The sequence below is a fragment of the Myotis nattereri genome (assembly GCF_964212035.1).
Source record: "Myotis nattereri genome assembly, chromosome: 11".
Classification (NCBI taxonomy): domain Eukaryota; kingdom Metazoa; phylum Chordata; class Mammalia; order Chiroptera; family Vespertilionidae; genus Myotis; species Myotis nattereri.
This window is the reverse complement of record NC_138086.1, coordinates 2,536,616-2,564,401: the sequence shown is the minus strand read 5'-3', so window position 1 is coordinate 2,564,401 and position 27,786 is coordinate 2,536,616. Positions and strand designations below refer to the sequence as shown.

The following is a 27,786-nucleotide window of genomic DNA, read 5'->3' as shown; positions in this document are numbered from 1 at the left end:
AGGACTGTGGGCCCTGCCAATTGGCCGGGCGCAAGTCGGTGTGATGCGGAGTAAGATAGAGGGCGTAGCCCTTGCCCTTTCAGCCACATGCTGACCTGACAAGCTCAGGAGAGGCCTGCATGGCAGTCTTGCAAACTCAGAGACCTAAAGTAACTAGAAAGGATGGTCTGAAATTAAACTTTAACTAAAAGCAGTGATGGTGGGCAGTTATGTCCTAGGCCAGTATCTTCACGGACAAGATCAACTTTGATCCTTACTGAGCCCATTTGCCTTTTTGCCTCTAAGATAACATACCCTTGAAATGTCTGGGTAACTTGTAACTTCCCTTTTTCTTGAGCCCCTGGGGCACAACCAAATATGCTGGGCGCCAGGACAGATACCACAAATTCCTTCATTATCATGTTAATTGATCCTGCACCCCCTAAGTATGTGTCCATCATTTTACTTTTTATCCAATCCCAGGGGTTTCCCTGCTTTGCTTTATCCCTCCTCCTTAATCTATCACCAATGAATTTCATGTAACCCACCTACGTCCCTCCTTTGATTGCAAATGTATAAATACAAATGTAACCCCGCCATTCTCCGGAGCACTATCTCAATTCATTGAGGTTCTGCTTCCCGGTATATGTCGACAGTTTGGCTCAAATAAACTCACAAAAAATTCTTTACAGGTTTCAATGGATTTTTTACGTTAACAGACAGGCTCTAGGGGTGGTTTGTGGTTTCTTTCTGTGGCATTCACAGCCATGCCAAGCGGTGTGTGGGGTGCGAGGAAGCCTTCCCAGCACGCGGACCTCTGTGAAGTGTCACCCCACTAATGCCACCCTGTGCTCTGCAGGCCCAAGAGCGGCCCCTTTCCTTGTGTTAATGTAAAAAAACCATTGAAACCTGTAAAGAATTTTTGTGAGTTTATTTGAGCCAAACTGTCGACATATGCTGGGAAGCAGAACCTCAACGAATTGAGATAGTGGTCCGGAAAATGGCAGGGTTACATCCGCATTTATACATGAAATTCATTGGTGACAGATTTAAGGAGGTGGGATTAAGCGAAGCGGGGAAACCTCTGTGATAGGATAAAAAGTAAAATGATGGACACATTCTTAGGTTGGTGCAGGAACAGTTAACATGATAAATGAGGGAATCTGTGGCATCTGTCCTGGGCCCAGCACACCTGGCTGTGCCCCAGGGGCTCCAGATACAGGGAAGTCACAAGTTACCCAGACATCCCAGGGACATGTTATCACAGATGCAAAAAGACAGAGAGGCTCAGTTACCGTAAAGGTTGACCTTATCAGTGAAGATATCGGCTTAGGACGGAACTGCCCACCGTAACTGCTTTTAGTTAAGGTTTAATTTCAGACCATCCTTTGTGGTTACTTTAGGTCTCTGAGTCTGCAAGACTGCCATGCAGGCCTTCCCTGAGCTGTCAGGTCAGCATGTGGCCCCTTTCATCCACACTTGCTATGTACAGGTCCACCTCTCTACTGCTTTCTTGTAAAATTAATTTGGAAACAGTTTCCATCAATAACATTCACATAGTTGACACTGTAATAGGGAAAAGTCTCATTTTTACCCCTGTCCCCCCTCACCTCCCGGTTGTGCCCCCAGCACAACCGGGTGGAATGTCAGAGTTCTGTATGAAAGCAAAATTATTGTTACTGAGGCAGGAATTTTAGCGGGGTATAGGCAGGCTTAGGGATTTTTGGAATTGGGGTCCATGGAAAAGCATGGGACTGCAGCCTGGGAGAAGGCACATGTCCATAACACAGGAAGCAGGTGCACTCACATCTCCATAAGACAAGGGAGCAGCACCAGTGGCATTTACATAAGACACGGGAACTGGAAGTACCAGAAAAGGTCTGTATTTACAAAAAGAGAAGGAAGCTCTTCATTCAGATGGAAAAGAAGACAGCCCAGAGAAATGGAAGGACTATGAGGGAGGAGGGCCTTAGGAATCACTATAGTAACCAATTCAAGGGGAATATTGACCGATCAGAGGGGATATCAGGACACAGGCACTGCAGCCTTTATAAGCCATAGGGAAAAGGAACTCAGTGGGACCCTTTCCCCCTCCCTCCGTGGGAGTTCATTCTGTGGGACCCTTTCTCCCTCCCTACGTTCATTCTGTGGGACTCTTCCCTCTCCCCCACGTGGGAGTCTGTATCTATTCTTCAATAAATTTCCACCTTTGCTATACCATTTTCTGTCCGTGGATTCATTCTTTGATTCCGGCGGACAAAGAATCTGGGTCCCAGTCCAAAAATTCATCATTTTCCCCCCTTTTACACAAAAGACAGCATAAGGTGCACACTGCCCCACACCGTGCCTGTCCCCGCTTAGCAATGTGCCTTGAAGTGAATTGCGGTGAGAATGTGTGTGTAGGTGGGACGAGAACACAGTGACTGTGTTCTGACTTATCAGAATGATACCAATTGGTTCTGATACCAATTCTGGGCAATTGGTTTGTTTTTAATTTTATGTATTGATTTGAGAAAGAGAGAGAGAGAGAGAGAGAGAGAGAGAGAGAGAGAGATTTGTTGTTCTACTTATTGGTGCATTCATTGGTTGATGCCTGCATGCGCCCTGATCAGGGATCAGACCTGCATCCGTGGTGTATGGGACCAACTGAGCCACCCGGCCAGAGCTGGGCAATTTGTTTCGAAGGCAGGAAAGCTAAAACATAAACCACTCACAGATGTAGAATTCTGTGAAATCTTGGTGCCTCTGAGATTTGTGATTAACATGTTTCTCTGAGACTGGGAGGCAGTGTTTTCATTAGAGAGACATCTTCAATATTTGTGAATATGTGAAACAGCCCATTTCTCATAGAATATGTGCTTCCACACCTCTTATCTGGGGAGCGCAGAGAACTAATTGTTCCCAATGACCATATGAGACACAGTAGCCACTGCTATTCCTATTTTACAGGCAGGGAAACCGAGGTTTGTGCGCGGTTAAAGTTGTGGCAGCAACACTGGCATTTTATCGGGTGTTGGGGGCCGTTCGTGCCTGGGCCGGTGCCGCTGCCGCTGCTCGCAGCAGGTGGCTCGCTCTCCGAGGAAGACCCGCTCTGCGGAACGAGTAGGTCAGGTGAGCAGCCACGCCGCAGCCGCAGCCGTGAGAGATACAAAAAGACACCGGTGGAGCCCGAGGTGGCGCCTCGCGGGACTGGAATCGTCTAACGCTGCGCCGCCCCTGGAGAAGGTGTGCGCGGGCCTGACCTGAGGCCCAAAGGCAGAGAATCTCGAGGTGGAAGGACCAGTCTATCTCTGACCAAGAAAATCAGGCTGAGGGGCGGCGCTAAGACTTGGGTGGCTCCCCACCAGGGCCCACAGCCACGCCCTGGCTTGCACAGCCTCTGAGACTGGAGCAGATGACCTCCATCCGGACGGAGCAGGAGTCGAGGTGGAAGTCACCATCGCAGGTGCTTAAATCAACCTTTTTAATAAATTGACTACCAGTTGTTAAAAAAAGCAGCTGGTTTCCCTCTGTGGCCTCTCGCCCCACCCCCCCAAGAATGGGACAAGGGTTTCCCATGCAGCCTGCCCTGCCCCCCTTCTGAGGAACGTGGGTTCGGAGGCGGCAGGTGGAGTCGAGATCAATGCGTTCCTCCTGGCTCCTTTTTCTGAGCAGGTTAGGGGCCTTCTCCACTGCTTGATTTTAGGCATGAGCTGTGTCTGCCAGCCCAAACACCCCCACAACTGTCCCGAACACCATGCTCCCCAGCCTCCTGTGCTGAGGTCTGGCCAGCAGACAGGAGCATCGCGGCCAGCCTGCTCATTCCCCACCCTCCTCCACCTCCTGTCGGCTCTGAAGGGAGACGTGTAAATCCCTCCTCTTCAGTCAGTTCCTCTGTCTTAGTCCCGAAGCTCCAGACCTCCTCCGAGGCCGACTCCTGTGAGGATCACTTTTCTCTCTGGCGTCTCCAATTCCTTTTCTGTCCACCTGCTATTTGATGAGAAGTATGTGGGAGTGTCTTTGAGGTCACAACCAGAAACAACAGCAAAATGAAACCAGATAAACCCCAAGCCTGCACTTGGCTTTTCTTCCCTAGAGATTGTATTTCTTCCCGTGTGTTAGTTTTTCCCCATGATCACCTCCCCCTCCCTGTGGCCAACATTGTTCACCTCACACAAATAGACAGCCAGATTATTTCTCCCGCGAATGGGTTTATTCAGGAACAACAAAGAGTTGCAGTTCTTGCTGGTGTGGCTCAATTGGTTGGGCATGGTCCTGTACACCAAAAGGTCACGGTTTGATTCCCGGTCAGGGCACATGCCTGGGTTGTGGGCTCCATCCCCAGTAGGGGGCGTTGCAGGACACAATGTTTCTCCTACATCGATGTTTCTCTCCCTTTCTCTCTCTCTAAAATCAATAAAGACATATTTTTTTAAAAGGTAAAAAAAGAAAAAAAAGAATTGCAGTTGTAGATATGTGCTCTAATGACAAACCACACCAAAGTCCACAGGACAAAGTATTATCATCATAAGTAGCTAGTTTATTAATATTGACAATAGGAAGACAGCAAATGGGAGGCCAGACATTATAAGCATGGTCACCTGGGCTGTCAGAGAACGACAATATCACATGGTCTCACTCATACGTGGAATTTAAAGAACAAAATAAACTGATGAACAAAGTAGATCCAGAGACATGAAGACATGGACCAGACTGTTGGCTCTCAGAGGGAAGATGGGGGAGGGTGGCTGGGAAGAGACCAACCAAAGAGCTTGTACGCACATATGCATAAGCCATGGACACAGACAATAGGGTGGTGAAGCCCGGGGCGGGTGCAGAATGGAAGGGGTCAATGGGGAAAAAAGAGGGACATCTGTAATACTTTCATCAATAAAGATTTAATTTAAAAAAAAGAGTGGCAGTTCTAGATATGTGGTCTAATGGCAAACCACACCCAGTCCACAGGACAAAGTGTTACCACTGTCAGTAGCTGGTTATTAACACCGACAGTAGGAAGGGAGCAAAGGGGAGGCCAGACATTATAAGCATGGTCAGCTGGCGGCAAGCTGCCCCTCCCGCTCCGAGGGAGCCGCCATGCACTCCCTGCAGATCACAGGGCGGGGTCGAACTGAAGAGGAGATGGGCGCATGCTCGGTGAATTCAGGTGAAGTGTGGAAGGTGCTTGTCAGTCAGTCTAGCCTGGGGAACAATCGATTGGCTGGGGGTGGACCCCATCAGAACCGTGCAAAACCTTGGAAAGTTAAAATCCCCCTCCCTTTTCCCCTCTTGCTCTCTTGCTCCATGACCCCCCCTCGCCTGTGTGCTCACCTCCACAGCCAAGTTGTTTTAAGCAGCTGCATGGCCCATGGCTGTGCAGACCCCACACGCAATGGACTTAGCTGGGAGCACAAGCTAAGCTGGCAGATGCAGGACTGGACTGTAATACGGAGCAGGAATTCTGGGCAGTGGCTTTTATTCTGGTCCTGCTGAAGACAGGATTGGATTTCTTCCATAGCAAGACAGTCAGAGATGGGCCCTTGGAGGGAAACACCCGGAATTTTACATCATTAATACAGCTTTCCATGAAACCCCATCCTCCAGTGGGGGTCTCAGGAAATTCTTTCCATCCCCAAATTCCAAGAACTCCACTTCCACCAAAAACAAAAGGAGAGGACTGTGTTTTCAGAGAGGAAAGGCCGACTCCCATTTAGATGAGGATTCTGTTTATGGATCTCCACTCTCTCCTCCCACCAGCCTGCCTCTTCCTCTGACTACCATGTCTGTAGAGCAAACTCGCCGGCCCAACCACAACCCGGTGGACTGAGTCTCACTCTCTTCCTTTTCTTCACCCATCGCAGCTAATGATGGAGATTCTCAATATTTTTTTATAACCCTGAAATGTTCCCAAGGCTTTCAGAGTCACCGTTTCCTTTAGTTGTCTAATAAAATAATTTGTGTCTCCTAATAAAGTGGCGGCAAGAAGTCCAGGTCCCTCCCGGTCACTGTGCCCTTCTCCTGAGGACCCCAGGTGGTCACCCTTCCACTCTCTCCCCTCCAGGTCTGCGTAAAGAAGTCTGCGTAAAGCACAGAAAAAAGGCGCCAAAAGTCCTTTAAAAGCTGCTGGCTCCCATCACTCGGGGCTGGAGCCATCCAGGCTCAGCCACCTGGTGTGTGGATGATCGAGTAAATTCGTAATCCCTCACCTCTCTGGCCTGGTCCTTCCTCCTTCATGGACCTAACAGAAACCTGCCAAACAATCTCATTACTTATGTCAAAGTAAGAAATGTCCAAATCTGAAAGAATTTTTATGAGTTTATTTGAGCCAAACTGATGACAATTGCCAGGAAGCAAAACCTCAATGGACTGAGAAAATGCACCTTATTTTATCCATTACAGTCAAAGGAAGCATAAGGAGTTACATGAACTCCACTGGAGAGAGATCAGGGAGGCCGGAGAAAGCAAACTGGGGAAACTTCTGGGATTAAATAAAAAGTAAAACAAATAGACATACACGTCTTTTTTTTTTTTTTTTTTTTTTAATAAATCTTTCTTGTTGAATGTATTACATATGCTCCTTTCCCCCGTTGCCCCCCCCCCCCCCATATACTTCTTTTACAGAGGTGGGTGCAGGATAGTTAACAGTCACTAATGGGATAGCAATTACAACGATGGGATTTGTGGTCTCTGCTCTGGTGCATTGCTTGCACCCTGAAGAGTGGGGGCAGGGGAGAGGAAATTACCCTGACATCCCAAGTCTGTTATCCTAGATGCAAAAAGACAATAGAAGATTCAGTTAAGGTAAAGGTTGACCTTTGTCAGGGAAGATGCCTGCCTAGAACCTGACTACCTGCCATGACCGGCTTTTATTTATTATTTATTTATTTTTGAAAGTATCACATATGTCCCCTCCCCTCCCCATTGACCACCTCCTGTGTGATCCATCTCCAGCATGGTCGGCTTCGGATGGAATTTTCTGAATTTCCTCAGGGCAAGCAGAATGTGGGGAGGAGAGAAGAGGATGTAGGAACAAAGAATTGCGCAAGTGGGCCAGCAAATGGTGGGAACCCCCAGGCTTAACAGGGGGAGGTGGAGACTGCTAGAAAGGTCTCAGCCCAATATTTTAAATGTCCCAATGGGAGACAGAAACAGGTGACCAAATAGTCCTCGGCCAATGAGGAGCCAGAGGAGGGACTGAATAAATACGTTGTGATCCTGAACAATGGGCGCCTGCTCTCAAGAGTGTTATTCAGTCTTATGTTCGCCATGCTTCTGCTTCCCAGTTCGCCATTTGACGTTTGGACAGGTGAGCCCTTCCTCACATATACTAGTATAATATATTTTTATTGATCTCAGAGAAGAAGGGACAGGGAGAGAGAGAGAGAAAAATCAGTGCTGAGAGAGAATCATTGATTGGCTGTCTCCTTCACGCCCCTCACTGGGAATTGTTAGGTTGGGTGGCTCAGGAGGCGGCATAGGAAATAAAGAGAGTCGAGTCAAAGAAACAAAAGGAAAGGTTTATTCTGCGTCTCCGGGCGACCCACAGACCCCAAAGACAGGGCACGTGGATTCGTGCCAACAGGGAGGGGGGCGCTTTTTTTATACTGCGGTTGGGTGAGGGGTGGGGACATGAGCTGAGGTATTCAGCTGAGGAAGTTTCCACTGCAGGGGGTCGGCAGGGTATTCAGGAAGGAGTCAGTGTCTGTGTCGGGGTCATGTTGATTCAGGGAGAAGAAGCTGGTATCTGTGTCTGGCACGTTGATCTGTTAGAAATTCCAGGGGGAGTCCATTATCTCATCACACGTCTGCAAGTATCCGATCCTGGGCTCTCTCCGACCTAACAGTAATCAAGCCCGCTACCCGGGCAAGTGCCCTGACCAGGAATCGAACTACTACCTGGTTCATAGGTTGATGCTCAACCATTGAGCCATACCAGCTGGGCTGTCACCCCTTTTTTGCCTAAAATCAGACCTCTCCCACCCAGCATCTTTCTTTTGTCCGTGGCTGGGAGAAGTGCAAACCATTTATTCCAAGTTTCCCTGGTTTAGGGAAGATAGGATTTTCTAGATGTTTTTTCAATGTGTGTGTGGTTTTTTAAAAAAAATTATTTCAGAGAGATGAAGGGAGAGGGAGAGATAGAAACATTGATGAGAGAGAGCTGCCTCCTGCACTCTCTTTGCTGGGGATTGAGCCCAAAACCCAGGTCTGTGCCCTGACCAGGAGCCAGCCACATCCTGGTTCAGGGGGTGATGCTCAACCAGCTGAGCCACACCGGCCAGGCAGAGATGGCTCCAAGCTGCTGTTTAACTGTCGTCTCAGTATCCCTGTCCCACTTGTCCCAGCTTCCTACTGTCCTGTCCCAGTCCAAAATGGAAGTCTGTACAGGGAGAAGGGTCGGACAAAGGAGCAAAAGAAAAAAAAGCGTTATTTTTAGACCATAACTCATCTTTTGGAGAGAAGGGACTGGACAGGGTATTATCATGCAAGGCCAGAAAATTCCAGACTGCCTAATTAAGACTGTGCTTCTGGGAGAGGCTGAAGCAGCACTCACGGAGGTCTGGTATCAGGTCTAAGTTCGGTGTCATGGGTTTAGTGCAAGCGAGGCCATTGTGGGCCTGTGGTTTTTCTCCGTAACACTGCATTTCCTGTCTTAGGGCAAATGTCTGTAAACGTTATCCTGGGATCAAAGGCAAGTTTCACAGTTCGATAAAGATTGACAGCTGTCATTCAGGAAGGACCTTCACCTCGTGGGAGGCAGTTAGAGGTGAGCAGAGCAAGGACGATGAGCCGGGGACAGGTCACCGGGGCGGAAAGCCCGGTGCCTAGAAATTGACGATGAATTGTAGGTGGACGTTGCCCAGGTGACCTTTCCTCCCCAGCACATCACTGGTTTTGCCCTTTGCACCGCCTAATGTTTTCTCCTGATAACATCTAGGCCTCAGCTGTATGTCAGCACCACGCCAGGTCCAGAAGAGCACCAAAACCAGAGCAGAGACCCCATGGCTGCCCTCGGGGACAGCTGCATAGAATAATGAATGACCCCTTGCCCTGGTGCAGCCCACCACTCAACCAATGGAGACCCCAACCCTGAAAGAATACACCTGGGAAACTGCTGAATGTTCTATTGAGATATTCCTCCTGGGACCACCCCTAAAATCTCCACCCTTAAAACCCTCAGGGTGGAGGACCTGGAGTGCTCTCCCTCCCCTCCCGCCCCGCCCCGCCCCCCCGCCCCGCCCCGCCCCCCCCCCGCCCCCGCACTTGACCATTCGCTTCCTCACTCCCCAGCTCCAAGGGCCCTTCCTTTACCTCTGTAACCTGTTTCCTAAGCCATTTCTTTTAGGAGTTACTTTTCCCACCTCTACGACTTACCCAATAAATGTTCACGTACAGTTTGGGTCTTGGCTCTGAATTCTTGCCTCGCCAGAACCCAAGTACCCAGGTTGCGGAACCCGGGGCCAGTGTGACCCATGGGTCTAACACCAGTGCCGTTCCAAAGTCCCCAACAAACGGAGGCTCCTGGACTCCTGCGTGGGCTTGGCAGGGTGCGCGTGTGCCCGCAGCCTCCCTCGTATCACTGGCACATTTTGCTGGAGAGAAGCCTGCAGCTTCTATCAGTTTCCAAAGGGGCGTGGCACGAAGAGCTATTATTTCCGGAGGCTGTGCCAGGCACCTAGGGAAGCACCTGCCACCAGCCTGCACGTCCAGCTTGTTATCTGCTTTTACGAAGCAGTCAGTCTCCCGGCTTCTGTCCAGCCTCCCATGGATCTGATGTGTCACTGCTGGGCTTCCCTTGTTGGGCTCCACACAGGACCTGTCCACTTTTTTTTGTTAATCTTCACCCAAGGATACTTTTTTCCTTTGATTTTTTTAGAAAGTGGGAGGGAGGGAGGAGGGGAGAGAGAGAGAGGATGTGAGAGAGACACATCGATTGGTTGCCTTCCACCGTCGCCTGGACCGGGACTGGGTATCCAACCTGAGACCCTGTGGTGCTCGGATGATGCTCTAATCCAGCCGTGGGCAAACTGCGGCCCGTGGGCAGATCCGGCCTGTTTGAAATGAATAAAACTAAAAAAAAAAAAAAAAAAAAAGACCGTACCCTTTTATGTAATGACTAGAGGCCCGGTGCACAAAAATTTGTGCACTGGGGGGGAGGGGGGTCCCTCAGCCCGGCCTGTGCCCTCTAGCAGTCTGGGACCCCTTGGGAGATAACGACCTGCTGGCTTAGGCCTGCTCCCGGGTGGCAGAGGGCAGGCCCAATCCCTAGGTGCAGCCCCTGGTCGGGCTCAGAGCAGGGCCAATTGGGGAGTTGGGGCGCTGCCCCCTGTCATACACAGAGCAGGGCGATCCAGAGGTTGTGATGCCACCCTCAGTCACGCTCAGGGTAAGGCCGATTGGGAGGTTGGGGCACCGCCCCCTGTCACACTCAAGGCAGGGTCGATGGGGAGGTTGCGGCACCACCCCCTGTCACGCACAGAGCAGGGCCAATCAGGGGGTTGGGGCGCAGCCCCCTGTCACGCACAGAGCAGGGCCCATCAGGGGGTTGGGGTGCCGCCCTCTATCACCCACAGAGCAGGGCCGATCAGGGGGTTGGGGCGCTGCCACTCTCACACTCAGGGCAGGGCCAATGGGGAGGTTATGGCTCTACTCCGTCACACACAGAGCAGGGCCCGTGGGGGTTGGGGGGGTGGGGCGCCGCACCCTGTCACACACAGAGCCGCAGGGCGATCAGGGGGTTTGGTCGCTGCCCCCTGTCACGCTGATCCTGGTGCTGGGAGGTATATTACCCCTTTACTATATAGAATAGAGGCCTGGTGCACGGGTGGGGGCTGGCTGGTTTGTCCTGAAGGGTGTCCTGGATCAGCGTGGGGGTCCCCACTGGGGTGCCTGGCCAGTCTGGGTGAGGGGATGATGGATGTTTGCAGCTGGTCACACACCCTTCAGGGTGGGGGTCCCCACTGGGGTGCCTGGCCAGTCTGGGTGAGGGGATGATGGATGTTTGCAGCTGGTCACACACCTTCAGAGTGGGGGTCCCCACTGGGGTGCCTGGCCAGTCTGGCTGAGGGGCTGAGGGCTGTTTTCAGGCTGGGACTGAAGCTCCCAACCGCTCCTTTTTTTTCTTTTTTTCTTTTTTTTTATTCTGGGCCAGCTTTAGCTCTGAGGCCTCGGCTGCTGAAAACAGGTTTCTGGCCTTTGTTTACCGTCTGTATTTGATACAATGTTGCGGTCCGGCTGGCTGAAGCTCATCTGAGTAAAGCAGGTTTCTGGGGTTTTTTTAGCTTCTTTATTCGCAACATAGTTGCTGAGAGTTGCAGCTGAGAGGCCGGCAAGTCAGGCAGGGAACATTGGAGTTCTCCATCACTGAAGCAAGCAAGCCTCCCTGTTCGCATCAGCTGCCTGACTGCCGGCCGCCATCTTGGCTGCCAGTTAATTTGCATATCTCGGCCCTACTCTGTGAGTGACAGGGGGATTAGCCAATGGGAAGGGTAGCGGAGTGACACTAATTACCATGTTTCTCTTTTATTAGTGTAGATGTTTACTTTGAATTTATATTAGTTCATACAAACACTCCATCCATGCTTTTGTTCCGGCCCTCCGGTCCAGTTTAAGAACCCATTGTAGCCAAAACCGGTTTGGCTCAGTGGATAGAGCGTCGGCCTGCAGACTGAAAGGTCCCAGGTTCGATTCCGGTCAAGGGCATGTGCCTGGGTTGCGGGCACGTCCCCAGTAGGAGATGTGCAGGAGGCGGCTGATCGATGTTTCGCTCTCATCGATGTTTCTAACTCTCTATCTCTCTCCCTTCCTCTCTGTAAAAAATCAATAAAATATATATATATATATATATATATATATATATATATATATATATAAAAAGAACCCATTGTGGCCCTTGAGTCAAAAAGTTTGCCCACCCCTGCGAGTCTAACCACTGAGCACACCACCCAGGACCCTCCTGTTCAAGTCCTGCTGTTCCACTTGGAGTGATGGTCCTCTGAGCTAGAGCTTCCAGTATCACCATCTGTGCAGACATGAATTTTGGAATAAATCCTTAATCTTACTCGAAAGAGCTGTGTGCTGTCCCACAGAGAGCTCCTTAAATACCTCCGTTTTTCCAGGTGTCTACCCTCTGCTCCCCAGGATGCCACTGTGTCCATCAGTACTGGTGCCTTGTTTCGTACTAGCCGGTTTTTCTCGTACAGTTCACCACACTGACAGACGCTTCAATAAATCTTTTATTTTTTCAGGGAGGAAGAAGTTATTTGTGGCTAGCTTACCACTTACTATTTAAAATTCATGCATCTGTGCTGTCTGTATTTCAAGATTAGCTCACACTTGCTGTCGGGACTTATTTAAATGCAAAGTGTCACATGATAGTACTGTCAACACTGGAAGGGAAATAAAACTCCATCAACTTGCTGGCAGATATGGTGACATGTGACGGTGCCAAACTGCATAGATCTGAATGAAATTCCAGCCTCTGCTGAAATTATCTTCAGTTTTATCGTGAGATGTCCATACTGAAACCTGATAGTGTTATTCCTTCTTTTTGACCAGGCATTTACAAACCTAGAGAATTGATTCAGAAAAATAAATTTCCTGTGCTAACTGGTCATCTGCTAAAAAACGACATAATACAAGAAGGGTTCCAGAAACATGAGAAATAAATACGCACAATATGAAGCAATCTTTTAAAAATATTATTTTCCATACAGTCTATCAGTTTCAGGTGGCAACACAATGAGCGACCTTTTGTTCTGAAGTAGGTTGGACCAGAACCAAGGCCATGCCAGCGCCGCCGACGCGGGCCTGGGACCTGAAGGCCCTGCCAGCTCCGTGGAGCGGTGCCCGCTCCGTACAGAGGGTGAGGCCCAGCAGGTGGTTCGCTGGGAAGGTGGCGGCGAGCCAGGGCGCGGGCCCGCCCAGGCAGCACGCAGGGTGCAGGGCTGGACCCCGCAGCCCTCATCTCCTAAGGGGCCTGGTTAGGGCGGAGGGTGCTCGTGGTGTCACGCGCGGGGGGAACAGCAGACACCCGGGCCCGGAGCCGAGCTCAGGCCCCGCCTCTGCGCTGACACCATCGCACGGACTTCCTGGGGCCTGGCGACAGCTTCCAGTGCCCCCCCCCCCGCCCCTTCCACGGGGTCAGGGTCACGGCGTCCAGTCCCACCCCGGCTCCCTCGGGTCAAGGTTCATTCTTTAGCCCGGCCCCACCTGCGCCTGCTGCGCGCAAGTGTCCCCTGTGGGACCGGTGGTGACGCAGGCGGCGCAGAGACTGAGGGACAGGCGCGTGGCGCCACCCTAGGTCCAGGTGCACGACCCCGAGACCACCGGCCTACAGCGCACGCGCCCCGCGTTTCCGGGCGCCGCCGTCAGGCCCCCGGGGGCGGGGACTCGGCCGGAAGCAGCCCTCCGCGGCGCAGCGCGGCCCAGCCGCCGAGAACCTTCGGGAAGGCTGGGGCGGGCGAGGCGCATGCGCGGCTTCAGGCCGGGCGGAAGTGAACGCGGCACGCCGCCGCCGCGTGACGCACTTCCTGTTTGTTGTTGGAGAAAGGAGAAAGGAAAGCGCGAGGAGCCGCCGCCGTCACCAGCGCTGCCGCTCAGAAGCCGAAGAGACCGGGCTGCCGCCCCGCCGCCTTCCCGCCGCTGGCTCCGCGTGCTGGTGAGGCCGCGCTGGGGACGGCGGCCGGGGACCGGGGCTAGGGTCGGGGCCGGGGGCAGAAGGCCGGCGGGGACCCGTGTGGGGCCAGGGCCGGAGGGCCGGGCACGGTTCTGATTCCAGGCCGGTCTCGTCCTGTCTCGGGGTCCCGACCCGCGCCGGCGGTTGGGGGGCGGGACTCGTGCGGGCGGTCGTCCGGGCCCCCGCCCCCGTCCGGCCGGCCCGGCCGTGCCCTCCCAGGAGCGGCCGAGGGCCTGCGGCGGGAGAGGCCGGCTTCTCCCCCTTTTCTGGCCCCGGAAGGTAGACTCTCCTAAAGCGGGGACGGGGTCCGTGTGCCCGCGGCGCACCGCGGGCGGGCGGGGCGAGGGGACGCTTCCAGAACTCTCCTCGGGCTTCTGAAAAGTTTGTCCCTGAGCACAACAACGCCCGTTTCACTTCTCCGTACCGCGGCTTATGTAACTGAAGCTGTGCCATTTTTGCCCAAGTATGGGAAGGATGCAAGGGGTGCAAAAGGGACACTTGGTGTCGCCTCGGAAAAGGTTCTCGGAGCCGGTGCCGGTGCGGGTCCCGGTCCCACAGGCCACCCTCGTTCCCCGCCCGCTGGCTTTGCCGCGGGGAGGAGGCGGGGTGGAGAGGTCACACCTCCCCCGGGGGGGCTGCCTGCGGTTTCAACGTTTGCATTTCAGCTGTGGATTCCTAGGGAGATTTTGTGACCCGGGCCTATTGGATCTTTTAAGGCAGCTGACTGAAAAGTTCAATGACCAAAAGAGGGAGTCATCGTAAGAAACGTTCAAACCTGTAGAGAATTTTTATGAGTTTACTTGAGCCAAACTGATGACAATGGCTGGAGCAGAAACCTCAACAGATTGAGAAAATGTTCCGGAAAATGCCAGTCTTGCACCTTATTTTTTTATACATTAAAGTCAAAAAGGAGATGTAATTGGGTTGCTTGAAATTCATTGGCCATAGATTAGGAAGGTGGGAGAAAGCAAAGTGGGGGAACCATGGGATTGGATGAGAAGTAAAATGATACACACTTTTTACCTAGATGGGTACGGGATAGTTAGTCAATTGTTAACTGGTTAATAAAAACAATGAGGGGATTTGTGGACTCTGCTCTGGTCTGTGCGTGCACTTGGAGGGGACCAGAGATAAAGGAAATTTCTTATTGCAATGGCTTGTTTATCAGGTTTTTTATCCTAGATGCAAAAAGACAACGCGGTCTGAGTTAAGGTGAAGATTCTTAAGGCCGGGCCCGCGTTGCTCAGTGGTTGAGCGTCCACTTATATGAACCACCCGGTTGAGGTCGGGGCGGGTTGCGCGCAGGAGGCAGCCAGTGATCCTCTCTCATCATTGATGTTTCTCTCTCCTCTCCCTTTTTCTTTGAAATCAACAAAGAAATACTAAAAAAAAATTATTAGGGAAAAATACTGCTCTAGGCCATGACTACCCACTAATAACTGCTTTTAGTTAAAAAGTTTTAATTTCTCTGAGTTTGTAAGGCTGCCCGCCACACAGGTCTCCCCTGAATTGTCAGGTTTAGTATGTGGCCCCTTTTAGTCCGCAAGGGAAATATAAACCCATAATTTGAAATATGTTTGCTGATTCTCCTTTAGGTGTAATCACAGTTCTTAAAAAATAATTGTGAAGATAAATGTTTAAGAAATTACTTCACCCACCCCCTGGTTCTCTGGGAAGTTTCATGCAACTTTTCTTGTTTCCAATGAGATTTCGGGTGCTGTGGGGTTAGGGGCTGTGTGCACTCTGATGAAAAGGCGAGTGCACCTTTATTTACATCTGATGAGCTGGGGTTCTTTCCGATTATGCAAAACATGCATTTGGGGAGGTGTGGATGACTTGACAGGAAGTGGGAGGGAAAGAAATGGGCTGAGTGTGGAACTGAAGATGAGAAAGTGGGGGGATTCAGTCTTTAAAAAAGAATGTCAGATGAGTTCAGTGTTCTCTTCAAAACATATGTCTGTTCTTTTGGATTTGAAAACTGTACTTGGGAGGTATTCCTGGTTGCAGGACAGGGTGGGGAGTGTTGAGTAATACGCTGCACTGAGTGCTGGTGAGGGAACTTGTCTGATACCTGCAGCTAAGAGTCATACAATAGCTTTCCTGTTTAAGCAATCCCATTGTTTTTAAGTGGTAGAACCAAGAATATTTTCTCTTGGATAGTTTCAAATCTACAGTTCTACTGGTCACCAGTATCAACAGCTTTCTACCTAGCAAACTCAAAAACCAGGTTTGGTCTATGGTGTGTGCGTGTATGTGTGTGTTTTACAACTTCAGAGGGCACTTTAAAACTTGGCAGATATTTTAAATTCATTTTTTTTCGGGTCCCTGTAATCCTCCCCATGTCACCTTAGTGGTGTGACTGGTTCCTTCCAGGGGGGTAAAGGTCAGCTGCTATGTTGGTGAATTCTTCTGGGTGATTGCACAGCACTTCTGGTGGCTGTGCTGAGCAGTAAGTGAGCAGAATCAGCCCTTGTACGTTGATACTTTACCAGGATTTTAAAAGAACTTTATTTCTTTTTGCCTTTTCACTTCCTAGGAAATGAGTCTAGAACAGGGGTGGGCAAACTTTTTGACTCGAGGGCCACAATGGGTTCTTAAACTGGACCGGAGGGCCGGAACAAAAGCATGGACGGAGTGTTTGTGTGAACTAATATAAATTCAAAGTAAACATCATTATATAAAAGGGTATGGTCTTTTTTTTTTTTTTTTTTTTAGTTTTATTCATTTCAAACGGGCGGGCCGTAGTTTGCCGACGGCTGGTCTAGAATTTAGGATGCTGGTGTGTTAAAAATTGGTTTGATTTTAAATTTGTCCAGGACACCACCTCGTGGTGCAAGGCAGGTAACTGCAGGCTTATTAGTGAACTAGGATGGGGGGAGGGCTAGTGACAAGGTTGAACAAATCCTGTAGTTTCTCTGAATAGAATTTGGGAAAACTTCAAACTTGAAAAAGGGCTAAATAAGAAGAGCAAGTGGTCGAAGGTAAGAACAGTGCTAGAAATGGAAAGCCAGTTTTAAAGCCTAGTTGGAAAAATGACACTGCATAAGCCACGTAGCAAACATTTGATGATTTTTTGTTTTGATTATAAAGTGTTTTTCCAAACTTTGTATTTTTAAAAAGAATTTTTCTTGAAAGTATTACATGTGTTCCCTTTTCCCCCATTGACCCCTTCTAGCCCGCCCACCCCCCATAAACTTTGTATTTTTAGGGGGACTTAAAAATCACAGCTGACCCCTTTTGTTTTCATAGCCTACATAAGAAGTAAATTTAAAGAACGTTTTTAAGGAGGGGAAATTAATTTCTGAAAAATACAAATAGTTACATTTCTAAGGTTTACAGTATATGTCAAAGTAGAGAAGGTTCTGTCCTTGTGTCCTTTACCCTTGGTACCTTATTTCAGAAGCTTTATTTTATCTAGGCTTGGTTTGCTCACATTTTTTTTTTTTACCTTATATGAAATTTGTAAGAAATTTTTGCCATTGTAAATGAAAAACAATGGCAACTGTTGCTTATGGCTGCGAGGCTATAGAACTATTAGTATATCCGAATACTCCAGCTTTGTTAGGGTGCTGATAATCTTCGGTCCATTCTGTATGGGACTGTTTCTGCTTTGTTTATTCATTTGTTTTGGTTTTTAGATTCTACATATAAGTGAAATCCTTTGGTGTTTGTCTGACTTATTTCTCTCCTCCCCTCCCCGCCCCCCTTTTTTAGTTTTGTTTTTTTTTTAAATTGATTTCAGAGAGGAAGGGAGAGGGAGGGAGAGACAGAAACATCAATGATGAGAGAGAATCACTGATCGGCCGCCTCCTGCATGCCCCCCAACGGGGATCGAGCCTTCAACCTGGGCACGCGCCCCTAACCAGAATCGAACCTGGGGTCCCCTTAGTTTGACGCTCTGTCCACTGAGCCAAACCACTAGGGCACTTATTTCTCTTAGCACAATACACACTAACTAGGTCCTTACATGCCACATATGGCAACGATTTCATTCTTTGTGGCTGAGCAATTTTCCATTGTATGTCTACACTACTGGATCCATCCATCTCTGGGTGGACACCTAGATTGTCCATGTCTAGGCTCAGGCTCAGTTGCAAGTGTCAGTTGTCTTTGGAAGAGTGATTTCCTCAAGGAAGAATGTGGTTTTGTGCCCTTTAAAATTCTCACCCTACCTTTCCCCCAGAGGCATTTAGAGTTTGCCTGTGTTTGTGTGCGGGTGCTGGGCAACCCTGTGCATTCCTCAGGGTAGGCCTTGATGTGTTCCTTTGTGCCTGTAGCATTGTCCCTGCCAGAGTGCTCAGAAAGTACTGGTTGAATTGGATCCTTCTACTTTGTTTGCGTTGATTCCTGTTCTGCAGTTAATGGTGGGATCCAGAGTTTAGGAAAGTTGAAAAGTATACACATAGCATACAGTTTGAGTTCACAAGTACTAGGGACAGTGTTGGCCATTGTGTTCTATTTTATTTTAATGGAAGGAATCTAATAGGTGACAGTGGTGTCCATCCTGAGTCATAGAGGAAAAACTTCCCTTTGTGTGTTTTTTTTAAAAAATATTTTTTATTGATTTTTCACAGAGAGGAAGGGAGAGGGATAGAGAGTAAGAAACATGGATGAGAGAGAAACATCAAACAGCTGCCTCCTGCACACACCCCAGTGGGGATGAGCCTGCAACCAAGGTACATGCCCCTGACCAGAATCGAACCTGGGACCCTTCAGTCCACAGGCCGGCGCTCTATCCACTGAGCCAAACCAGTTAGGGCCCTTTGTGTGTTTTAGGAAAGCTCTAGGGCAGTGGTTCTCAACCTTCCTAATGCCGCGACCCTTTAATACAGTTCCTCATGTTGTGATGACCCCCAATTTCATTGTTACAAATTGAACATAATTAAAGCATAGTGATTAATCACAAAAACAATATGTAATTATATATGTGTTTTCTGATGGTTTAGGCGACCCTGTGAAAGGGTCGTTCGACCCCCAAAGGGGTCTCGACCCACAGGTTGAGAACCGCTGCTCTAGGGGATATGAGGTTAAGAACAAAATATTTAAGTGGATGGGCTGTTTGTTTCTCCCATCTGTGGACTTGTTCTAGGAAGTCCTCAGAAATGAAGGACCCCTGGGAAGCTGCTCCAGCTTTGCCAGTTTCTTTTCAACGTCTTGCCTGCTTCCATTCCAGTAGTATTGTAACCAATTAGTTTGATGCCACAACACGAATTAAATATTTAAAAATATTTTATTTAAAATTGCCTATTTTCTGGGTTAATAGCAGTAATATGTATTTGATTTGCCATTTTTAAGCTAAAGGTAGGGACTGTGTCCAGTGGACATAGGACCTTTTGAATTATTACTTACAACAACATATAATGAGTAAAAACCTGTGGGTGGGTAATAGTGAAAGGCTTTCTGGAAGAAGGAAGGACCCTTTCCCCTGCTTCACCTCCAGTTTCAAAGTGGAGTCTTACAATTGGAAAGGAGTAAGGAGTTGGTGTTTTTGCAAGCAGAGTAAGGTTTCTTTGATTCAAGGAGAGATTTGAGAAAGGTCTTGAGGGTGGAAAGATATGGTCACTTTTGTTCAGTAACACCTTATTTTGTGAATGACCAAGATAGAGTAGCAGAAGGCCTCAGGAGGTGTCTAAGTCCCCACACTGCGTCTGAGGAGTTCAGGGACTCTGCCAGGCCGCCTAGAGTGGTATGTTAGTAACAGTTGTGTTGGGCACATTTTGTATTTTTTTGTTTCATTAAGAACATTGGGCGGGGGGAGGGGTAGAGAGTGACACGACCACGGACTGTCTGTTGTGGCTCAATGGTTGAGCATCAGCATGAACCTGGAGGTCATGGTTCGAATCCTGGTCAGGGTGCAGTCAGGTTTGGTGTTTGATCCCCAGTGTGGGGTGTGCAGGAGGCAGCCCCCTGATGATTCTCATCATTGATGTTTCTACCTCTTTCTCTCCTTTCCTCTCTGAAATCAATAAAAATATATTAAAAAAAAAAAAAAGAACATGGGAGGCATGAAGGTAACCAAGAGGTTAGGGATTCTGCACAGTGCTTTTCTAGTACTTCAGTGATAACACAGGAATAGAAGTTAGTGATGGCAGTTTTCTGGGGGGGGGGGATCTAGGCACTTTTTTTTTCTCGGTGACCTAGACTTATTTTACACAGAATTCTACCTTCAAGAGCTCTAGTGATAAAGTGTTTAAATGTAAGTGATAGCAATTTAATTCACCTGCAGAGGAAGTATGCCAGCTGATAGAGCTCTGGGAGTCAGCACTTCTATGCCAGGTGTTGATGCCATGGTCCACACCTACAGTGCAGGCACCAGGAGGGAAGTGGGTGTGTGCACTCTAGCCTTCCCCTGACAGAACATCTTAGGTACTGTGTGTGCACCCTGGCTCATCATCATATTTGTGACTAGAGGCCCGGTGCACAAAATTTGTGCACAGGTAGGGTCCCTAGGCCTGGCTGGTGAATAAGGCCTTCCTTTATTCGGAGCTGCCCTCCCCTCCCGCCCCCCCCCCCCCCCCATTGGTCAGTGCATACCTGTCGATCCAGTCTCCTGGTCGAACTTTCCCAGGGACAATTTGTATATTAGCCTTTTATATATATACTAGAGGCCCGGTGCACAAAAATTTGTGCACTCGGGGGGGCCGGGGCCCTCAGCCCGGCCTGTACCCTCTCGCAATCTGGGACCCCTTGGGAGATAACGACCTGCTGGCTTAGGCCTGTTCCCGGGTGGCAGAGGGCAGGCCCAATCCCTAGGTGCAGCCCCTGGTTGGGCTCAGAGCAGGGCCAATTGGGGAGTTGGGGCACTGCCCCCTGCCATGCACAGAGCAGGGTGGATTGGGAGGTTGCGATGCCACCCTCAGTCACACTCAGGGTAGGGCCGATTGGGGGGTTGGGGCACCGCCCCCTGTCACACTCAAGGCAGAGTCGATGGGGAGGTTGTGGCGCCAACCCCTGTCACGCACAGAGCAGGGCCCATCAGGGGGTTGGGGAGCTCCTCCCTGTCACTCACAGAGTAGGGCCGATAGGGGTGTTGGGGCACCGCCCCCTGTCACACACAGAGCAGGGTGGATCAGGGGGTTGGGGCGCCGCCCTCTATCACCCACAGAGCAGGACCGATCAGGGGGTTGGGGCGCCGCAACTGTCACACTCAGGGCAGGGCCGATGGGGAGGTTATGGCTCTACCCCATCACACGCAGAGCAGGTCCTGTGGGAGCAGGTCCCGTGGGGGGAGGGGGTGGGGCGCCACCCTCTATCACCCACAGAGCAGGGCCGATCAGGGGGTTGTGGCCCCATCCCCTGTCAAACACAGAGCCACAGGGTGATCAGGTGGTTTGGGTGCTGCCCCCCGTCACGCTGATCCCGGTGCCGGCAGGCCTCGTGGCTCTGCTGATCCCGGTGCTGGGAGGCATATTACCTTTTTATTATATAGAATAGTGGCCTGGTGCACGGGTGGGGGCCGGCTGGTTTGCCCTGAAGGGTGTCCTGGATCAGGGTGGGGGTCCCCACTGGGGTGTCTGGCCAGCCTGGATGAGGGGATGATGGCTGTTTGCAGCTGGTCACACACCCTTCAGGGTGGGGGTCCCCACTGGGGTGCCTGGCCAGTCTGGGTGAGGGGCTGAGGGCTGTTTCCAGGCTGGGACTGAAGCTCCCAACTGCTCATTTTTTTCTTTTTTTTTTTTTCATTCTGGGCCAGCTTTAGCTCTGAGGCTCCAGCTCTTAGGTCTTCTTTCCTGAAAGCAGGTATCTGGTTTCTGTTCTTGAAACTCTGTATCACCTCCAGCTCTCAGATCCCAGCTGGCTGAAAGCTGGTTTCTGGAGTTTTGTTTAGCATCTGTATTTGTTACAATGTTTGAAACTGCAGGCTCAGAGGCCTGCAGCGGCCGGCGGGGAAGGTGGGAACAAGGTGGGAACGTTGGAGTCCTCCGTCACTGAAGCAAGCAAGCCTCATGTTAGTTTCAAACTGCCTGGCTGCGGGCGGCCATCTTGGCTGACAGTTAATTTGCATATCACCCTGATTCGCCAATGGGAAGGGTAGCGGTTGTACGCCAGTTACCATTTTTCTCTTTTATTAGTGTAGATACATACCTATTTGGAGAATGTGAGGTTTGAATGGGCAGGGGTGGACCCTAAGAGTTAGAGGGGTGATTATTGACTAGCAGATTGGGAAGAGAAGCGCTTCCTGCTTGGTGAGTCAGCTCTGCTGAGAGGACAGACTTCTCTGCACCCGCAGTCTGAGGCTGAAATAGAACTCAAAGGAAAACCAGTCCATGCTCATTGTGGGGACAGTGAATGGCTGCGGGCATCTCCTGGAGGGGAAACTAGATTAGGGTTTGTAGAATCTAGCAGTTACTGGTGTGCAGTCACATTTTACTGCTTTGATAATTGGGCTTGGTTACTGAAAATTTATCTTGCTTTCTAAGTGACTGCAAGGTGCCTGTTTCAGATGCAGATGCATAGGCTAACAGGTTAATGGGTGAAAGAGCCTTTTTTCAAATGGCCTAGGAATCCTCCTTTACACAAGTTCATGAGCATTACTAATCGGTAGACTGCCGATTAGGTTGTGCTTGGTAGGTTGTGCTTGTACGGGCTCCTGTGTTCTCTGAGCCCAGGCTCACAGCACTCACCCTAGCAGATTGTGGGCCTGCTCTGTGCTGGCCTTGAGCCCTTACAGAGCCCTGAGTTGCTCTCAGTAATGTCGGTAGAAGCAGTATATTGACTTAACACTCTTTTCTGGCCCTAGCAACATATGACGTCCAGTGGGCATCCTATGTCAAAGGCTGATGAGTAGACACAGTTAATGCTTGGCTTTCACTGGTCCCAACAAAGTCTTTGTAAAGTTTGGTTGAAAAAAAAAAAAATTCAGAAAGGCCAACAGTTAGATGGAAAATGGACCACGATCAGCAAGCAGTTTGTAGGAAGCACTTGAACATGAGGAATTGTAGGACAGTCAGATCAGGCCCAGGTCAGTAATGGTTTCTGAAGGCCAGGAATTTGAGGCTAACAGTATTGGCCAGAATGGGAATTAGTGCAATCTTCAGACCACAGGTAGGCAATGTCTTTTTTTAAAAATGATGTGTACATTTTAAAAAGTTGATTTTTAGAGAGAGGAAGGGAGACGGGGGTGAAGGGGTATAGGAGAGAAATATGAATGTGAGCAGTTCAGTGCCCCCTGCCTGGGATTGAACTCACATGTGCCCTGACTGACCTGGGAGTGGAACCTGCAACCTTTGGGTGCATGAGATGATGCCCAATCAAGTGAGCCAGGGCTATGTTTACATTTTTGATGCATAAATTTCTACAGCTTACCTATAGTGATGAAGAGGGCAGTTTGCACTGGAGTGCCTAGGTCAGTCTGTCTGTATGGGCTCCTTGCTCCCCACTGTTGTAATGCTAGACCTGATAGCCCGCGCCTGGGCCTCAGGGTTCCCGTTTCTCCGGGGAGAAAGGACAGACAGCAGTATTCACTCAGTGCTCAGGCTGGTACTCGACACGGTGACATAGTAAGGGCTCAAGTATTAGCCATGTCAGGACACGAACATTCACTATGCCCTCTGCCCCATGGAATATTTGTCATTTTAAAGGGGGAAATTGTGGTCTTTATTTTTTTCTGAAATTGCCCTGCCAATTCCTAAGCCATTCGAGGGCTTCTGCAGTGTAAGTTGGGTGTGTTGGTTTAGTATAGTGATGGCGAACCTTTTGAGCTCGGCGTGTCAGCATTTTGAAAAACCCTAACTTAACTCTGGTGCCGTGTCACATACAGAAATTTTTTTGATATTTGCAACCATAGTAAAACAAAGACTTAGGTTTTTGATATTTATTTTATATATTTAAATGCCATTTAACAAAGAAAAATCAACCAAAAAATGAGTTCGCGTGTCACCTCTGACACGGGTGTTATAGGTTCGCCATCACTGGTCTAGTACCTACTTTCCAGTCCCCAATTATCTCGTCTCTGCTCTCATATTTTTTGTTTTTGTTTTTGAGTGTATATATGTATTTTTTATTTTGATAACTTAATCTTACATTCTTTGTTTTTCTATTTAAGTATACTTGACATGCAACACTGGAGGCTGGAGGTGCACAGCATGTTGGTTGATACATTTGTATACCACAGCATGATTACTACAAGAGTTCAGCTAATACCTTTAATGTCGCACAATTACGTTTTTGTGTATTTTTTGTTTCATATGTTATTTATTTACCAAAGTTAACTTTTCCTGCTCTACCAAAAGTTGAAAAAATAAGAGCAATACTAACTTAAATGACTCCAGTTAAGTTCATTACTTCACTGATTCAAGTTGTGTAGTATCTTTATGACTGAACAGAAAACATGGACAGAATGACTTTAAAGCACGTTTCAGATAGTGACCAAAGAATTGACCACCAGGCCAGTAGGTAGTGATGGTTTCCATAGAAGCCCTGATAGAGAATTACTGACTAACAGAGTGAATAATGGTTATGGTGATAAACAGCAAGAACAGTTCAACCCGAATATTCATAAATTTGCTAAAGCCTTCTAAAGAGGAAAACCTTTGGAAGACTTAAGGCCTATCTATAAAGTCTTCGTGCACCACTGTTACAGTGCTGAGTACAGCATACACCTAAATGGCCATTGATGCACAGATGGGCCTTTAAAAAATATATATTTTTATTGATTTCAGAGAGGAAGGAAGAGAGAATGAGAGAAAAAACAATGAGAATCATTGATCGGCTGCTTCCTGCACATTCCCTACTAGAGATCGAGCCCATACCCCCAGCATGTGCCCTGACCTGGAATTGAACTGTGACCTCCTGGTTCATAGGTTGATGCTCAACCACTGAGTCACACCAGCTGTGCTAAAAACATTTAAAAAACTCCATTGTCATGTGTGATGAGGTATGACCATTATACTGGAGGCATTTATAAGATAGAGTCCACATAAGGGAAGGTACACGGTGCTTGGGGAGGCATTCCAGGCAGGATGAGGATCAGAGCATTGCCTTGTGTGGAGTCTGCAGGTGGTGGAACCCTTTTACACTCAGGAAGGTGTGGGAGGAGTGGGGTGTTGATTCTCTGCAGAAGAGTCAGTCTGTCCTTGGAAGGTGCAATATGTAGTAGTTTTGGGAGCACCCTAAGGAAGTTTATTTTAATCCACATTGTTGCAGTAAAAATAACTAGCATTTGTAATTTGTGACTTTTGTGGGTCTTACAGTGTGCCCATTAACAAATCCATTTTTTAAAATGTAAAAAATAGTAAAGGAGATAAGCATGTAGAGGAAGAATCAGACCAGAAATTGGTAAAACCTACTAAACTGTAGGGAATTGGAGGGTTTGAATAACTGACTTGCCTAATGTGTGGTGTTGAGTTGTTTGGCAGTGGTGTGGCTGACAGATGTCAGGGTCTAAACCAGGGCACGGGAAGCTGATGATTAACAGGTAATTGGTTATGGAGGTTGCGGGGAAGGGCAGATCTTAGCCATGCCTAGGTTTCTGATGTGGTCAGCTGCATGAGTGGGGTGACGTGGATGGCATGCAGAGTATAGGAGATCCTGGTGGGTGTGGCTGTGGTTAGGAGCTGTGGTTAGGAGGCTTCAGACTATTGGCATAGGAAGTAAAGATTGCGTAGTTGGGTTAATTGCTCCCATACTGTTATTACCTATTGCCCTTGTTCTTTGTTGCTATTTTTGTCTTACACCTTTTTTCTGCCTTTCGGGCTTTAACTGAACACTTTATATGATTTTATTTTTTGTCCTTAGCATTTGTTACACAGGCAGACCCTGAGATATCAGGGTTATCAGTAAGGTGACCACCACAGTAAAGGGAGCATAATCTTTTTGCTGTGGAGGGTCTTGCTTTTAGCTTACAAAAAACACATCTGTGAAGCACTATGATGTGAAACAGCACAATGAAATGGACTTCTTAAACTTCTACGTGGTTGTCAGTTTGCACCAATGGAGTGTTCATGGACGGAACACTAGCTTCCTTCAAAGTATCTTCTAAAAGTAGATATTCCTAATTCCTCCCTCCCTGCCTGTCATTGTCATTCATTTCAGTTACACACAAGCAAATGGACGCGCACGCAAACTTATATAATCGAATAATTGTTATTATTTGCGTGAACTGTTACCTGCTGATCAATTAGGAATAAAAAAAGATTTTACTTTTTTGTTCTCCTCAACTGAGGGTATTTTTTCCATTGCTTTTCAGAGAGAGGAAGGAAGGAGGAGGGAGGGATGGAAGGAGGGTCAGACATTGATGTGAGAGACTGGTTGCTTCCCGCACAAGCCCTGACCCAGGAATCAAACCTGAGATGCTTCGATGTTCAGGCCAGTGCTCTAACTACTGAACAACACCTGCCAGGGTGAAAGATGTTATTTTCATTCACTTATTCTTTTTTAAAAATATATTTTTTATTGATTTCAGAGAAGGGCAAGGGAGAGAAAGAAACATCGGCTGCCTCCTGCATGCCCCACACTGGGGACTGAGCCCACAACCTGGGCATGTGCCCTGACCAGGAATCAAACGAGACCTCCTGGTTCATAGGTCAACACTCAACCGAGACATACCCTCAGGGCCCCATGTCCTTTTGACATGGCTGTACTTGTTTGTTTTGACTTATTTTTAATTTTTCACTTTGAAATATCTTAGATTTACAGAGGAGTTGTAAGGATGGTACAAGGGTTTTCCTGTGTGCCTTTTCACCCAGCTTTCCTTACATCAGCTTATGTTAGAAATTAGCATCGCTACTGGATTGTTGACTACAGACTGTATTCATATCCCATCAAGTGTTCATGAATGACCTTTTCCTGCTCTAGGAGCCAGATGGCATTTAGTAGTCTATTCTTAGTCACTTCCATGCTGGTACACTTCCTCAGTCATTCCTTGTGTCTCTTGACCAGGCCTGTAATTTTTGTAGCTTCTTTCCTTGCCTGACCCATGTCCTAGACTCTTCTTGTATCTCTTCTGCCCCAGAGGTAACATGTGCAGGTAACATGTCCAGTCAAAGGGAGAGACATTCAGGTGCACACTGTCTTGCAGCAGGGAGCACTGGAGTCCTGCACTCGCAGGGCAGCTGGTTTGTCCAGTGCTGTGGGTGATGTGTCTGCTTATTATCTGAGCAGCTCACCTCCACTGAGAGGGGCAGGTGCGCTTAAATCAGCCGGCACCTGCAGTGTGTCAGGGCGGTGATTCTGGTGCCATTGAAGATGGAGGAAAGGGGAGGTGTTTGAGATAGTTTGCTGGACACTAGACAAAGCTGAATTAATTCACTTTGTATATGGAGGTGTAGCAGTGGTGGTGCTGGTGATATTTCCAGTCATGCAGCTTGGAAGCTCAAGGTAGAATTTGCTAGAGAATGACAAGGTGGGACCTGTTGGGGGGCGGTCGACAGTTAGGTTTAGTCATGTTCTATTTGAGATGTCTGTCAGATGTCCAGATGGCTAAGTCAAGTAGCTGTCTCTATTAATGTGATGCGCCCAAGAGAGACCTAGGATTGGACATACAGTTGGGGAACCATCCTATCTAATAAAAGACAAAAAGGGTAATTAACTACCTCTGCTGTGCTTTCCATTGGCTAATCAGCGAGATATGCAAATTAACTGCCAACAAAGATGGCGGCTGGCAGCCACACAGCTGAAGTGAGCAGGAGGCTTGCTTGCTCCAGTGATGGAGGAAGCCAAGGTTCCTCGCCTTCTGTGGCCTGGCTCTAAGCTCCGAAAGCAACAGCTCCAAAAGCAACAAAGTTTGAATTATAGAAGCTAAACAAAGCCCAGATACCTGCTTTCAGCCATCCGTGGCCTCAGAGCTGGGAGCGCCAGTGAAGGCAACAGAGTTTCAGTTATAGAAGGTAAACAAATCCCAGAATAAAAAAGAAAAAGAAAAAAAGAGACTGGGAGCTTCAGTCGCAGGCCAGCCTGAAAACGGCCCTCAGCCCCTTACCCAGACTGGCCAGGCACCCCAGTGGGGACCCCCACCCTAAAGGAGGTGCAGGCAGCCTGAAAACAGCCATCAGCTCCTCATCCAGGCTGGCCAGGCATCCCAGTGGGGACCCCCACCCTGAAGGGGGTGTGACCAGCTGCATACAGCCATCAGCCCCTCACCCAGGCTGGCCAGGCACCCAAGCGGGACCCTCACCCTCATCCGGGACACCCTTCAGGGCAAACCAGCCAGCCCCCAC

At 48.9% G+C, this 27,786-nt stretch overlaps 1 protein-coding gene across 4 annotated transcripts in view; it reads left to right on the top strand.

Annotated features, from left to right (window-relative positions):
* The first annotated feature begins 13,474 nt into the window (after positions 1-13,474).
* DNAJB6 (DnaJ heat shock protein family (Hsp40) member B6) overlaps positions 13,475-27,786 on the top strand; it is a 59,240-nt gene continuing 44,928 nt past the window's right edge. For 3 of the 4 annotated variants that reach the window (XM_081101860.1, XM_081101863.1, XM_081101862.1), the window contains exon 1: positions 13,494-13,612. The gene's annotated coding sequence lies outside the window, so the exon portion shown is untranslated. Of the gene's footprint in view, positions 13,613-27,786 lie in introns of all 4 variants that reach the window. The other variant, XM_081101861.1, reaches the window with a different exon arrangement.